Source organism: Oryctolagus cuniculus, chromosome 15 (assembly GCF_964237555.1).
Source record: "Oryctolagus cuniculus chromosome 15, mOryCun1.1, whole genome shotgun sequence".
Lineage (NCBI taxonomy): Eukaryota > Metazoa > Chordata > Mammalia > Lagomorpha > Leporidae > Oryctolagus > Oryctolagus cuniculus.
This window is the reverse complement of record NC_091446.1, coordinates 53,839,420-53,852,897: the sequence shown is the minus strand read 5'-3', so window position 1 is coordinate 53,852,897 and position 13,478 is coordinate 53,839,420. Positions and strand designations below refer to the sequence as shown.

General features: G+C 37.1%; 1 long non-coding RNA gene across 1 annotated transcript in view; it reads right to left on the bottom strand.

The window, feature by feature from the left end:
* Nucleotides 1-6,358: 6,358 nt before the first annotated feature.
* LOC127484266 (uncharacterized) overlaps nt 6,359-13,478 on the bottom strand; it is a 138,226-nt gene continuing 131,106 nt past the window's right edge. The window contains exon 3 of the long non-coding RNA XR_011382402.1: nt 6,359-8,683. This is a non-coding gene — a long non-coding RNA (uncharacterized lncRNA). The remainder of the gene's footprint in view (nt 8,684-13,478) is intronic.

Below are 13,478 nucleotides of genomic sequence, written 5' to 3'. Positions count from 1 at the left end.
GGCAGAGTTAGACAGAGAGAGAGAGACAGAGAGAAAGGTCTTCCTTTCTGTTGGTTCACCCCCAAAATGGCCGCTGCGAAACCAGGAGCCAGGTGCTTCCTCTTGGTCTCCCATGCGGGTGCAGGGCGCTAGCACTTGGGCCATCCTCCACTGCCCTTCCAGGTCACAGCAGAGAGCTGGTCTGGAAGAGGAGCAACCGGGACAGAACCCGGCACCCCAAATGGGACTAGAAAGCAGGGTGCCAGCGCTGCAGGCAGAGGATTAACCAAGTGAGCCGCGGCACCAGCCAGGTTAAAACATTTTAAAGAATGAGGTTAGTAAATAGACTGAACTGCATATGGGATTCTGATTTATGATAAATCATATTGTAGGGGTAGAATATTATAAATGAGTTAGTTTTGGGAAAATAATAAATTTGATCCCTGCCTCAATCTTTTACATCCAAAACACTTTTCCAGATGGTTCAAATAATTAAGTATTTAAAATAAAATATAAACTTAAGAACTCTGCTTTTATAACTGCAGTGTTAAGAATGCTTTTTGAGCAAGACACAAAACCAAAAAGCATTGAAGATTCATAAATTTTGGCTTGTAAATTTAAAAATTTTGGCATAGTAAAAATATCATGTCAATTCAAAAGTTAAGCAAACTGGGTAAATACGTCTGCACCAAATATAACAAAGCATCGGTTTTCTTAATATACAAATAGTTTTTTAAATATGAAAAAGAGCAAAACACATAAATGTTTGATTCACTACAAACAGAATTAAAAATGCAAATAAACCACAATGAAATATCATTTTTTTAAATGCAGACTAAACTACAAGGTAACCATTTTTCACTTATTGGGTTGGCAAAAACTCTAGTTTCTGGTTTTTTTTTTTTTTTTTTAAGAATGTTATATTAGAGGGAAGTAGGCATTCAAATCTATGGCTAGTGTGGGTACAAACTGGTAACTGCTTTGGAAGACCATTTGGCAATAGCAGTTGGAGTAAAAATATTATCTGACATAGCATCTCGACTTATTAGAATATATCCTACAGGTGCATGTGTGCATAAATGTGTATGTAAGGCTGTTCAGTTCAGTATTATTTATTAGAGAAGCATACTGCTTCTCAATAGGGTCATGGTTGAATAATGAAATTTCCAGAGTAAATCATGCAGTTTGCAAAAAGAATGAAATAGATCCATAAATGTTAATAGTCAATGATGTCTTAGATGTCTTGTTGGATGAAAGTAAGGATGCTATACAAGTTAATATATTACTTTTGTAATATATTTTGTAAATATATTTTATTAAATTTTTATAAATTTTATTAAAACTTTTGTAAATGTTTTCTATACATTGGCAAGTGGCTAATACATAGGAAATGATGCTCAAATTTCTGATGACTATGAACATCTACCCTTTTTTTAATGTCCATGCTTTTCATAGCTTGGATTTTTAAAATTGCCCATTACTTTTCTTAATTTAAAAGCTAATTATAAATCCAAAGAAATTTAACGACCTTATAATCCACATGAGCCTACTGGCATGTAAAGATGCTTTGATATAATTTTGTAAGTGAAGTAAATCGCTTATTTTTCACCCTAGAAAATAAAGGTAACTCTGATATTATAATTAAGGATGACCTTTAAAAGCTTTAGATAAATCAAGAATTAAGCCACATCAAAATCTGCTTGCCTTATGAAGTGTATAATACTTGGGAAATGAAATAATAAATAGATCAGAGAGAGTACAGAGAAATCATATTGATCAAATGGATTCACTGGACCTCTCTTGATGAGTACCATGGAGACTACTTTGCAACTGCCAATTGACACTTCTGCATTCCCTGATACTTATGGAGCCACCAAAACAATAGGGTGACTTCACTTGGAATCACTCAGTCAAGCTGACTTCTTCAGGAGAGACTGAGAACTGAAGCAACCCCGAAAAAAAGAACTTCAGAAATTATCTATGAATCTTTTTTCCAAGCTCTTGTTAACAGTCCATCTAATGCATGTAAGTAAGCTTTTTTTTTTTTTTTTTTGGTTCTGTCAAATAGTTACTAAATTTGCAAATTTGCAATTGACTGTGATAAGGCATCAATGGATAAAATGCAAATCTGGTCAAATTATTGAGGAAAACAAAACAAAAAAAATCCTAAACCAACCATATGTCAAATATCATACAGTCTTGTCTACAAACTGAGAATCCTGGGCATGGGAAATTGGATCTATGTGATAAAATATGTTTTCTCCGTGGATGCTGGTGTTCAGCTTCTGCCAAATGCAGAGTTGGAGAATTCAAATGGTTACAGTCCTGGGATCTTGGGGATTGTTTGTACCTTCTGGCAAAAAATGTTCTTCTCTATTCAACAGTTCCCATATGACCTGAGTGACAGCTAACAGCTGGGTCAAAAGCTGTAATTATTTCATCAGCTCCCTCAGTTTAAACTAATTCTAACAATCACAGACTTTTATTGGTGTTTCAAACCCAACCACTTTCCTGGACTCCATGCCTGGATTTGAGTCTCCCCTCATCTTCTGCATGTATTACAGACTCAATAATGTAAGGTTACTTCAAAAAGGTCACAGAAAATAGAATTAAAATACAAATTTATTTTGGTCAAAGATATTTTGAAATCCATGCATGGCTTTTTCATAATACCCATTTTCCATGAATTTTTGGAGATCCTTCAAATAGAATACATACTTTCCACACCCAATCTCTAATCTACTCCCTTTCCTGGGCTCCTTTTCATGGCTGTAAGCATCTCTACCCACTCAGGTGCCCATACACAAACCAGATATATCTTTGCTGCTTCTTTCCTGTACCTCCTTCCCAAGTTATTTCTAACTTCTTTCAGTTACACTGGTTCTACTTCCTTTAAATCTTTATCCTGCTGTCTCTGTTTTAAGTGCTACTATCTTAATTTAGGGTTGCAACTTGTTTTGCCTCAATGATCATAACATCCTTTTCCAACTGGTCTTCCAATTTCTTGGTTTAATTCTCCTTAATAATAATACAAACTGCATTTAGAGCTTGCCATTCTAAAGTCCACATTTGATGATGTGTTTCTTCTATTTAAATCACTTTGATGTCTCACTGCCAACAAATCAAGCCCAAAGTCCCACAACCTTTCACAAACTGGATTTAACTCAACTGTTCAACTTTGTTTCCCATCATTGCAGTCCCTCACTTAAACACACTGTATGTATGTGCACACACACACACACACACACACACAGCTCCTCTGCCCCCTCCCCAAGAAACTACTCATGTTTTTCTAAATTTGTCATTGTCCTTTATATCACCATGTACTTACAGGCATTATTTGTTTTTTCAGCAATTCTTACTATTGCCACAACTCCATTAATTGTTTCTTGTCTACTTGCCTACTCCTCTTCTCTCATCAATGGCCCAACTTTCCCATCTAGAGTTGATGAGTACAGAGAAAACAATACAGTATCATATTGTTCTACCAAAAGGGAACTCTGGAAGAGTGAGTGTAAACATCTAGAGTGAGTGTAAACACCTAGATCTGAAGCAGAGACATCCTCCAGCCCTTGGTCCTTGATTTCTAAGTTTGTCTTTGAAGCACCAAAGCAAAAAAAGAAATTAGGTAAGACAATGGAGATGTAGAGCATTGAAATTTATCGCTTATCATGGACCTTAACTAGAGCGTGAAGGAGAAGGTCAATGGTATGGTCTTAGAGGTTTTCTCCTTTTCTCCTCAAGTTTAGTTGAACATTCAGTTTCTCCAGTATAATACTCCTCCCCATCCGTAGTTTCAACTTCTGCAGTTTCAGTAATCTGCAGTCAACCGTGATCCCAAATTTTAAACTGAAAATTCCAGAAGTAAACAGTTCATAAATTTTATTTTTAAAGATATTTTATTTATTTTGAAAGAGTTACAGAAAGAGGCAGAGGAAGAGGGAGAAGGAGAGGGAGAGGGAGAAAGAGGGAGGGGGAGAGAGAGAGAGAGAGAGAGAGAGAGAGAGAGAATCTTCCACCTGCTGGTTCACTCCCCATATTACCACAATGGACAGAACAATGCCAGGCCAAAATCGAAAGCCAGGGGCTTCATCTGGGTCTCCCACATGAATGGCAGGGGCCCAGGAACTTGGGCCATGTTCTCTGCTCCCAGGCCATTAGCATGGAGCTGGATTGGAAGTGGAGCAACTGGGACATGAACCAGCGTTCATATGGAATGCCAGCAACACAGGCAGTGCTACATTATGTTAAAGTGTAGCTTGCTATTCTTTGTTCTGTGACAAAATCTCAAGTCATCCTGCTCTGTATGAATTATCCCTTTGTCCAAGTTATCTGTGCCATCCACCCATTAGTCCCTTAGTAACTGTCTCAGTTATCAGATGACTGTAGCAGTATCTAATGCTTATGCATGTTACCCTTATTTTGCTTAACAATGGCACTAAAGCAACAGAGTAGTGATGCTGACCATTTGCATATGACACAGAGGCCAGAAAGGTCTTTCTTTAAGTAGAAAGTGAGTTTATCGTAGACACATATGTGTTGGAAAATCATAGTATATATGGAGTTTGGTATTCCTTGCTGTTTCAGGCATCCACTGGGGGATCTTAGACCATATCCCCCATGGAAAAGGACGACTACTGTATTTACTATTCCAACAGCTTCTATTTTCATTGCCTTAGTGAGGTGTTCCCCAGATTCCTAGAAAGATTGCTGCTTCTAGCAACATCTCCTAGTCAATGCTTACCACATTCTGGCAAAAATTCCAACAAAATGGTTTATCTCCAATATCATGTTCCACTGGTTCTACAAATGAGTGGCTCTTCTCTTTACTGTGTATTTATAGAATCCCATCCTTGTCTTTATTCCAGTGCTTATCATAATATACTGTGAGGATTTATTCTGTCTGCCTCTCCCATCAGGCTATGAGAAGTCTGAGGGCATAGGTCATGTCTATTTTCTGTTACAGTAACTCTGAAATCCCAGAAACACTGAAATTTCATTTATTTCCAGGATTCAAGTGTTTCCTGGTTGTGTGATTCCACATTTGCTGGTGTTTCCTCTAGTGGTGGGGTCCCTATACCCCTCATATACTAGCCCACATTTCCTTCTTGTGTAGATTCCATTTTAAATGCAAGATCCTCAGGTTGGTTCTTGCGCTTTCCTTTCCCCAATAATCCTCACTGCATTGATCCTTATTTTCTTCCTCACACTTATCACCAGTTGGAATAATTTTACTTGATATTTTAATTTATCTACTGCTTATTTTACCTATATGAAAATGTAAAAGTCAAGGGTGTCTGTCTCATTTTTGTGCCCAGTGGCTAGCACACAGAACTGATCAAAAACTATTCTTGAAAGCCGGCGCCGTGGCTCAATAGGCTAATCCTCCACCTTGCGGCGCCGGCACACCGGGTTCTAGTCCCGGTTGGGGCGCCGGATTCTGTCCCGGTTGCCCCTCTTCCAGGCCAGCTCTCTGCTATGGCCAGGGAGTGCAGTGGAGGATGGCCCAGGTGCTTGGGCCCTGCACCCCATGGGAGACCAGGAAAAAAGCACCTGGCTCCTGGCTCCTGCCAGGATCAGCGCGGTGCGCCGGCTGCAGCGGCGGCCATTGGAGGGTGAACCAACGGCAAAGGAAGACCTTTCTCTCTCTGTCCCTCTCTCTCACTGTCCACTCTGCCTGTCAAAAAAAAAAAAAAAAAAAAAAAAAAAAAAAAAAACAAAACTATTCTTGAGTGCATTTGTTCTTTTATGTTTATTTATGCTTCTAACTCACTTACAAAACTAAAGCCACACTACATTTTACGTTTGTACTCTACTATGTTCATTTATTATCATTTCTTGAGAAATCCCCGATGTTAATTGTTCTTTGAGAATGTCATACCTACCTACTGCTCCATCAGAATGTAGAAGAATAAAGTATCAAATACCATGAGGTTTCCTTGCCAACATCTTTCCTAACCATCTGCCTTTGCTTTGTGGCCTCTTCCAGTCCTGTGATTATATGAGAACCATCAGCTCCTATTTCTTATATTTTCTCATTGTCATCTCTTTCTATATTCACAGGTCTTCCTACTTCTTCATCTCTAAGTATACAATTCATATCTTGTCAATTAGGGCTAAACTGTAGGGCTAATCTGTCCCCTTGTGACTCCACTCTCATCAACATCTCCTTACTGTTTATCACCTGCTTCCTTTCAAGTTTCTTTTCCATATTCCCATGTAGAATGCCCTTATGCACTTTCAATTCAATAGGTCCTCAACTGAATCAAAAATATCTCCTTCGCCAAATTTGTTACTCTTTGTGACCCCTCAATTTCTTTAAATAGAACCATCATCTTCCAGTTATCTCAGCTCAAATAAAAAGAGCCATCTTTGATTGACTTTTCTCATTTGCACATTTGTTTAATCACATATCTTGTTACATATAATGATTATAGTTTTGTTGCTTTTCTTGATAATGTAAGTCATATATATTCAATATAATGATTTCAAACATACAGAAAAGTATAAGAAAAAGAAGAAATTACATGAAATCCCACTTTACTATAATGCTCATCATCATTTTATAAATATTTAGTTACAGGTAGAAAGAGAGATTATTGGCAGATGGGATAATATACTGGGATAAATACAATAATATACTGGCTTATTTTTGAAAAGTAAAAAAAAAAACAAAAGAGTTGCAAAAGTTATGCTTAATTTAAACAACTCTAATTTAATTTAAACTACTTATTTTAAACAACTCTAGCTGTCAGTCTTGTCAATATGACCTCTAAGAATGCTTATATAACCTCACTTGGCGAAATTAAAAAAATAAATGGCCTTTTGTGGATTTGAAGCCTGGAGTAAAAGAAGTCTCTGTGGTAAACTCTGGAAATGAGGCCTCACTCTATTCATCTTTCTAGGCCCCATGGAGACTCACAAGGTACACATGGCATATTTTTTGCTCCGTGAATGATCAATAGCATCAGCAAATATCTTTTAATACCTACCATAGATAAACCACTGCCAGCCATGTGAGGGATACACAAATGAATAAGACATTGCCATTGCTTTTGAGGAAATTTATATCAGTGGCTTTTAAAAATAATGTTGCTATAACCTCTATAAACTTTATTCTCTGCCACCTATCTTCATGCCTGTGAAGGGCTCATTTTGCTTCTCTGTGGGTTTTGTGTAGATCTTGAAGTCCCTAGCCTTGTCACCAACATGCTCTTTGAAAAATGAGAGAGGATGCAAAAAAGAAAAGCGATTGTAGAGGGATGATTTAAAAGAAATAAAGTTGTTTGTTTTCTGAAAACACACTTTTGTAGGTTGGTGGTGCTTGATCACAATAGGATGGCCACCGTAGGGTCTCCTAAACATTGCAAGAGCTCATCTTGGACCTATAATGATTGTGGCTATAATCTGCTATCTTCTTTTCAAAGGACGCAGCTCTTCTGGAGAGGCTTCTGTCTGAACTCAGCCATATTTCTAGTCTCAAAGTGGTAAGGCACCATTCATGTGAAAGCCCATGCAAGACTTAAAAGCCTCACACAGACCTTCAGAATAATCTAAAGTACATTCCTGGGAGGAAGCCAGGGCTGAAGACGCTTGTTTGTCACATGTGAGGGAGCACAGTGAGATTTATTTTTACTGACTAAAAAGAAAGAACCTTGACAAAAAGTAACATTTGGGGCTATCACATTTTAGCCATCTCAATTACAGCAAGATAACCTCAGAAGGAATACATTCTTAGAGATTATAATCTTACATTATCTCTTTACAAGTATTTTTCAAAAAAAAAGTTTTAAAGTATATTTAAGTAATACATGGCATCAAAGCCTTATAAAAAGTCTTATTTGGGGAACATGTCTGTCATTTCAAAGAGTCAATGTCAACCATTTTTCCTTGTGAAGCAGTTCATTAAGCTGTGTGCTACTGAAGCACTTAATAACAAACAAGGTTTATTCAGTCCTGTTTATCCTTGGCTTGGGAGTCGACAGCAGGCAAGGCAATGGCTGATAAACCTGGACCCACCTTCCTTCTACTTTAGAACTATCGAATCAGACTTGATTTAACTCACAGACACCTCTGCTTCTGCTATACACACATGCCTCTACACTACCTGAGTAATGGTGATCTATAGCAGCTCAGTAATTTGTCTTTTAAAATTGTACACCTCCTTGCACAATGTAAAATTCAAAATCAAAATAAGCTCACTCTTGAACTTTTTTGTTCTGTATTCTCCATAGAAGACTAAATATGCAGGCTCTGTTTTATTTATTATACCTTACATGGCATCTCTTAGGGTGACAGACACATTCATCAAAGCACCAGTCTCTTGAAAGTGATAATATTCAGGAAATATTTGAGCAACTATCAGAGAATTCATCCTTGCCTTAAGACTTTTCTAAAACTTAATAAAAATCCTACTTTCATCAGAATCTTCCAGAGAAAACAGATTTCATTTCTCTAACTTATGGAGAAGCCAAAGCAAACATCAACTATTCTAACTTTAATTTTTTAGCTTCGAGTCCATCACAAATGCTATTTCACTTAGTGTCATCATATTGACTTCCTTTTTGATATTGTCGGCATACATTTTTTCCATAGAATAGACCGTTCTTCATTGTAATTTGAGCCACATATTCTGTCTGAGATTGAAAAGATGTTGGTTTTCCTTATCTCTTTGAAGCTGAAGAAATGGAAGCTGAGAGAAGACCTGTACACAAAAACAAAATACAAATAAAAATAATAATTTTCAATTTCCTGCTAATAACACATAAAATCTCTAATATCCTTGAATTTATCATACTTGCTCAACATTTTAGAGTTCACACACTACTCTCACATCTTTATCTCAACCCTCATGACCACTGTGGAGGTTGGTATTAGAAAAATAATGCAAAGACATGTAAAAGGGACATGTCTGGGGTCTAAGGAACTCAAGACCAAAGGTTTGACTCCAGAGGTAGAAAGCATAATGAAATGCTTGACTTCTACTGGTGAGCAGAGTGAACATAAACCAACTTAAAAGTTTGGATGGATTTATTTTTCACATTGCTCTGTAATTTTTCAAACTTGTCTTTGACCAGCAAAACCGTCTGCTGTCTCTAGAAGTGGGTCTAAATACACCTGCATAAGGTTACAACTACATCTATCAGCATGAGCAGACTAGGATTAAATTACAACTTTATTGAATTGATTAATTCCCTGCAGCTTCTATCCTCAGAACTATTCTAACAGTCATTAAAAATGAGAAAAATAATATTGTGCACATTGGTACAAAGAAAACTCTCACTGTTGTTTCTGTGGAACTGGGATTAATTATGTTAGAGCATTGCCTTTTGATTGTCTCCTTTTCGATATTTAATAGAGCTGGAAAAAATAAAACTCATTTTTTTCTCCTTACCACATTTTCTAAGACAATTAAGAAAATAAAAGAAAGACACGGTGGTAGGGGGCATGTGAGGTTCCGGGTTTTAGTTTCCATTTGACAGAAACTCGTGCCCTTGGCTTCACTTCCCTCGCTAGCTCTTCGTTTGAATACAAGCATTTTAGGCCACAGCAATATGAGTCTGCATTAGATTAAAGTGAAACTAAAACAGTAGATTCTCCTTTTTATTCTGTCTCAGACATCTTCATTTGCATAATTTAAAACCTATTCTAAAGTGACTCTGTCTGTATTTATTTTGGCAAGAAAACCAGATCCTGGGTACTCATTAGATGCCCAGCCCTGGTGGAGTCAGCTCATCCTGTCTTCTGCTGCCCTAACTTTTTGTCCCTCAACTTCTCATGGCTATCTCTTGTCTGACTGATAGAATTCTTTCTGTGAAACCTCAATTGGTAACCTTGGAAAGTCTGAATCATTTCCAAAAAGAATTCATTACTGTGTGGGGGTGACTTTGACTTTCATGAAAATGAATTCTCGAAACCATCAGCTTTGGAAAATAATTCATTATACTTTTTCTTTTTTGGATGGGAAGGGGGATAAAATGTTTCACATAAAAGCGCCTCTTGTGTGAGTATCCTGCATGACCTATCTCTTATGAAAGAAAATGTTAGGACAGTCAGCTATTTGGAAACATTGCACATGCGAGCTTTTATGCTGACTTTCAGTGAGAACAAGATGAATCATGAATACTTAAAATTTTTCCCCATAGTTCTGTTGAAATCCCAGTTTAATTGTTTCAAAGAATGCACCTGGGTGGCTCTATATGCAATATGGATTTGGAAGTTGTAACTTTCAAGAATAGTCCAGCCTAGTGACCAGCGGGAATGCAGCTCTCTGGAATTGTCATCTTGGTCCTCCCTTCTCTCATTATTTGGGTAGATACTTTAATGTCTCTGTTTTTCCCAAGGTAAAAGAATACTTTCTATTTGCCCCAGTTGTGAAGATTAACAAAATGCCTTCAAAGATTTTGAAACATTGCAGTAGAGAGCATCTAACATCTAACTATAAAAACATTAATATTTTGAAACATTTGCTTCAGATATTTTTTCATATGACTACATAAATATAATATAGATTAAATGAAAGCCTTCTTTGTATTCTTATTAAATTGTATTCTACTTTCTCCCTCCCTAGTGACATACAGTTGCATAGATTTGGTATGTATTCTCCCAGTCCACATTTATAAATCTTTATTATTTAAATTAAATAATATGTAGGGGCTGGTGTTTAGCCTAGCCATTAAGATGCTGGTTTAGATGTGTGTGTCCCTCAACAGAGTGCATAGCTGCTATTCCTGGCTCTAGCTCCTGACTCCAGCTTCCTGATAATGCATACCCTGGGAGGCAGCATTGATGGCTCAAGCAGTTGGGCTCTTGCCACTCATATGGGTGACATGGACTAAGCTCCTGCCTCTCAGCTTTGGCCCTGGCCCTGGCCCAGGACCAGTTGTTGTGGGCGGTTGAGTCTGTCTGTCTGTCTGTCTCTTTCTTTCAGTGTGTGTGTGTGTGTGTCTATGTGTGTCTGCTTTTCAAATAAATAAATTTTATAAATACATATTTTAAAATGCAGTATTTCAAGAAGACAATTTTAATTGCCCACCTACTGATCACTATTCTCTTCTTTCATTCTATCAGGACCCTGGTCATGTTCAAGATGTAGTGGCACTCTGCATACATCTCCCAGGCTCTGTGTCCACTAGCTAAATAGTGAGGTGGTGGGAAGGGAAAGACATGACTTCATTCATTAAAGAGCTGTAAACACAAGGTTAAAAGTGGAACTTCTAGGAAGACCACTGTTTTCCTGGCAAAGGAGTCTGGTTCGGATGTGTTTTATCCTCTTTTGCTTTCAGTCTAAGCAAGGATGCATTGTCTGATGCAGGAGCTATCATCATTCATTAAGAATGAAAGGACAGCAGAGAAAGAGAGAATAAGCCATGGTCCTTGCAGAAGGGGCCTGGATTTCAGCTTCAGCTTTTATGAAAGAAAATTGTAGGCCTCAAAAAAGGAGTACTTGTAGGTGGCAGGGGCCTAAGCACTTGGGCCATTGGTTTTGTGCTGCTTTCCCAGGCACACACACAGGAAGTTGGAAATGGAGCAGATGAGACTAGAACTGGTGCCCTTAGGGGATGGCAGTGTCGCAGGCAATAGCTTAAACCAATATGCCACAATGCTAGCCCCTATGGTGGCTAATCTTATAGCATTTAGGATTAATATTAAAGAGAACTGTGGAGGCAATGGCAGACCATGTAATTTTAAAAAATTGTCATTTTAAGTCCATTCAAGAAGATTATTATAGCACTTAATTTGAAGAAAAGTATCCAACATTTATTTTAAGGATATTGATTTAAGATCATTTTAAAAACTTTCATAAAATAAGAGTTTAAGAGATAATCAAAACTATATTTAATCAGTGCTGAGATTTTTCCTAATTATCCTACACATGCCTGCCTGTTTAATACTTATAACCTGCATCTGACATAGGTATTATTGTGTACCCATTTTAAAGATGAGAACACTTAAGGACAAGAAGGTTAAGACTTGTGCTTCATAGAGATTCTCTTTAAATCTAAATAATCCTTCAAGGTATCTGCTATTACCAACATTTTAGAGGTAAACAAATAGAAACACAGATTAAACTATTAGTAGGGATGTATTAATGGACATACATAAATTAAAACTGGTATTAGGAAATTTATTTAGCCTTATAAGTTCAGAATTAGATTTTATAATTTGCCATAGAAAAATATGTATATGTCTAAATTTATGAATTTCAAGTCCTTCCTTTTTCTCTCTTCTCCCTAACCCCCACATTCTTTCCCAAAATTACTTAAGGAAGGCAGCTGAATGGAGATGTATAGAGCTAACCAAACTTAATAAAACATGGTATCCGAACATAAAGCAAATTCAGAAATGATGGGAAAAACATTTACTATAAGATCTAGATTTGCCACTATAAGAGGTCTATAAATTAGAATTTAGCTTTTTCCCAGCCAATATGAAAGGGAAACCTGGTCAGTGAGACAGGTACTAGAGACCATTATTCAGAAGCAGAACCCCTGCTTTGTCCTTGATATTAAGATGAGACAGGTATTTTTCCCCCTGGGCTTCAAAAAGTCCCACTGCACATAGTGGATCAAACAACATCCTGAACAGCATTCAAACAGTTGCAATAAATCCGGTGATGAGTTTCCTAAGACTAGGGGAAGTTGTGGGCTCCATGCTAGGAAAGCATGACTACTATTAGTGAGCTGTTCTTTTTCCTGTTGGTTTTAATTTGCTTCTCTGATGAATACTTCCAAAGTCATCAAATTATCAAGAATTTTATATACTGTCCTCACTTTTTTTCCCAAATTCTACAAAATTTTCATTAATCACTCTTTGACACTCTCTTTATAAATCTTTGGAAAATTTACTTTTTTACTGTCCTTTTTGGAAACACTCCTGATTCTGCCTACTGTCCTGAAAGGACTATACCGAGCTATGGTAGGGTCACTGTGGTTTGTGCTAATAATTTAATATGACTTATGCAATTTATTTTCTCAGCCTGCTCAGTTGCTTATATTCTGTAAGCTCAGGGCCCTTTATAAATTAATAATTTTTTAAAAAGCTTATGATAATCTTTGCAAAACCAGCAAAACTCACAGTGGGCAGATTTCACTTTCTGTTCTAAACTCCTAGCACAGGTCTATTAGCAACCAGAACAATGCCTAGGATTATCATGGCTTTTCTTACATCCTTAAGAAGATTCAGACAATAGGCCCATGTGAAAAGAGTTCCTGTTGTAATTCTGAAAGTACTGATGTTTATTATTATTATTTTTATTATTATCATCATTATCATTACAAATAGTGAAAGTGAGAAAGCATAAATAAAGTCTGCCCTAGGGGAAGCCTGAAGCTATATCCCAGCAAGTTATTATGCCACAGTATTATGAGAATTTTTAACCATCATCAATAAAAAATGAGCATCAGAGTAGTTATGGCAGTTTCCACAGTCAAGACTGTTTCTGCTATTACATCTCTGAGTAAAAGGGTGATACACTCTCCATTATATGATATCAACTC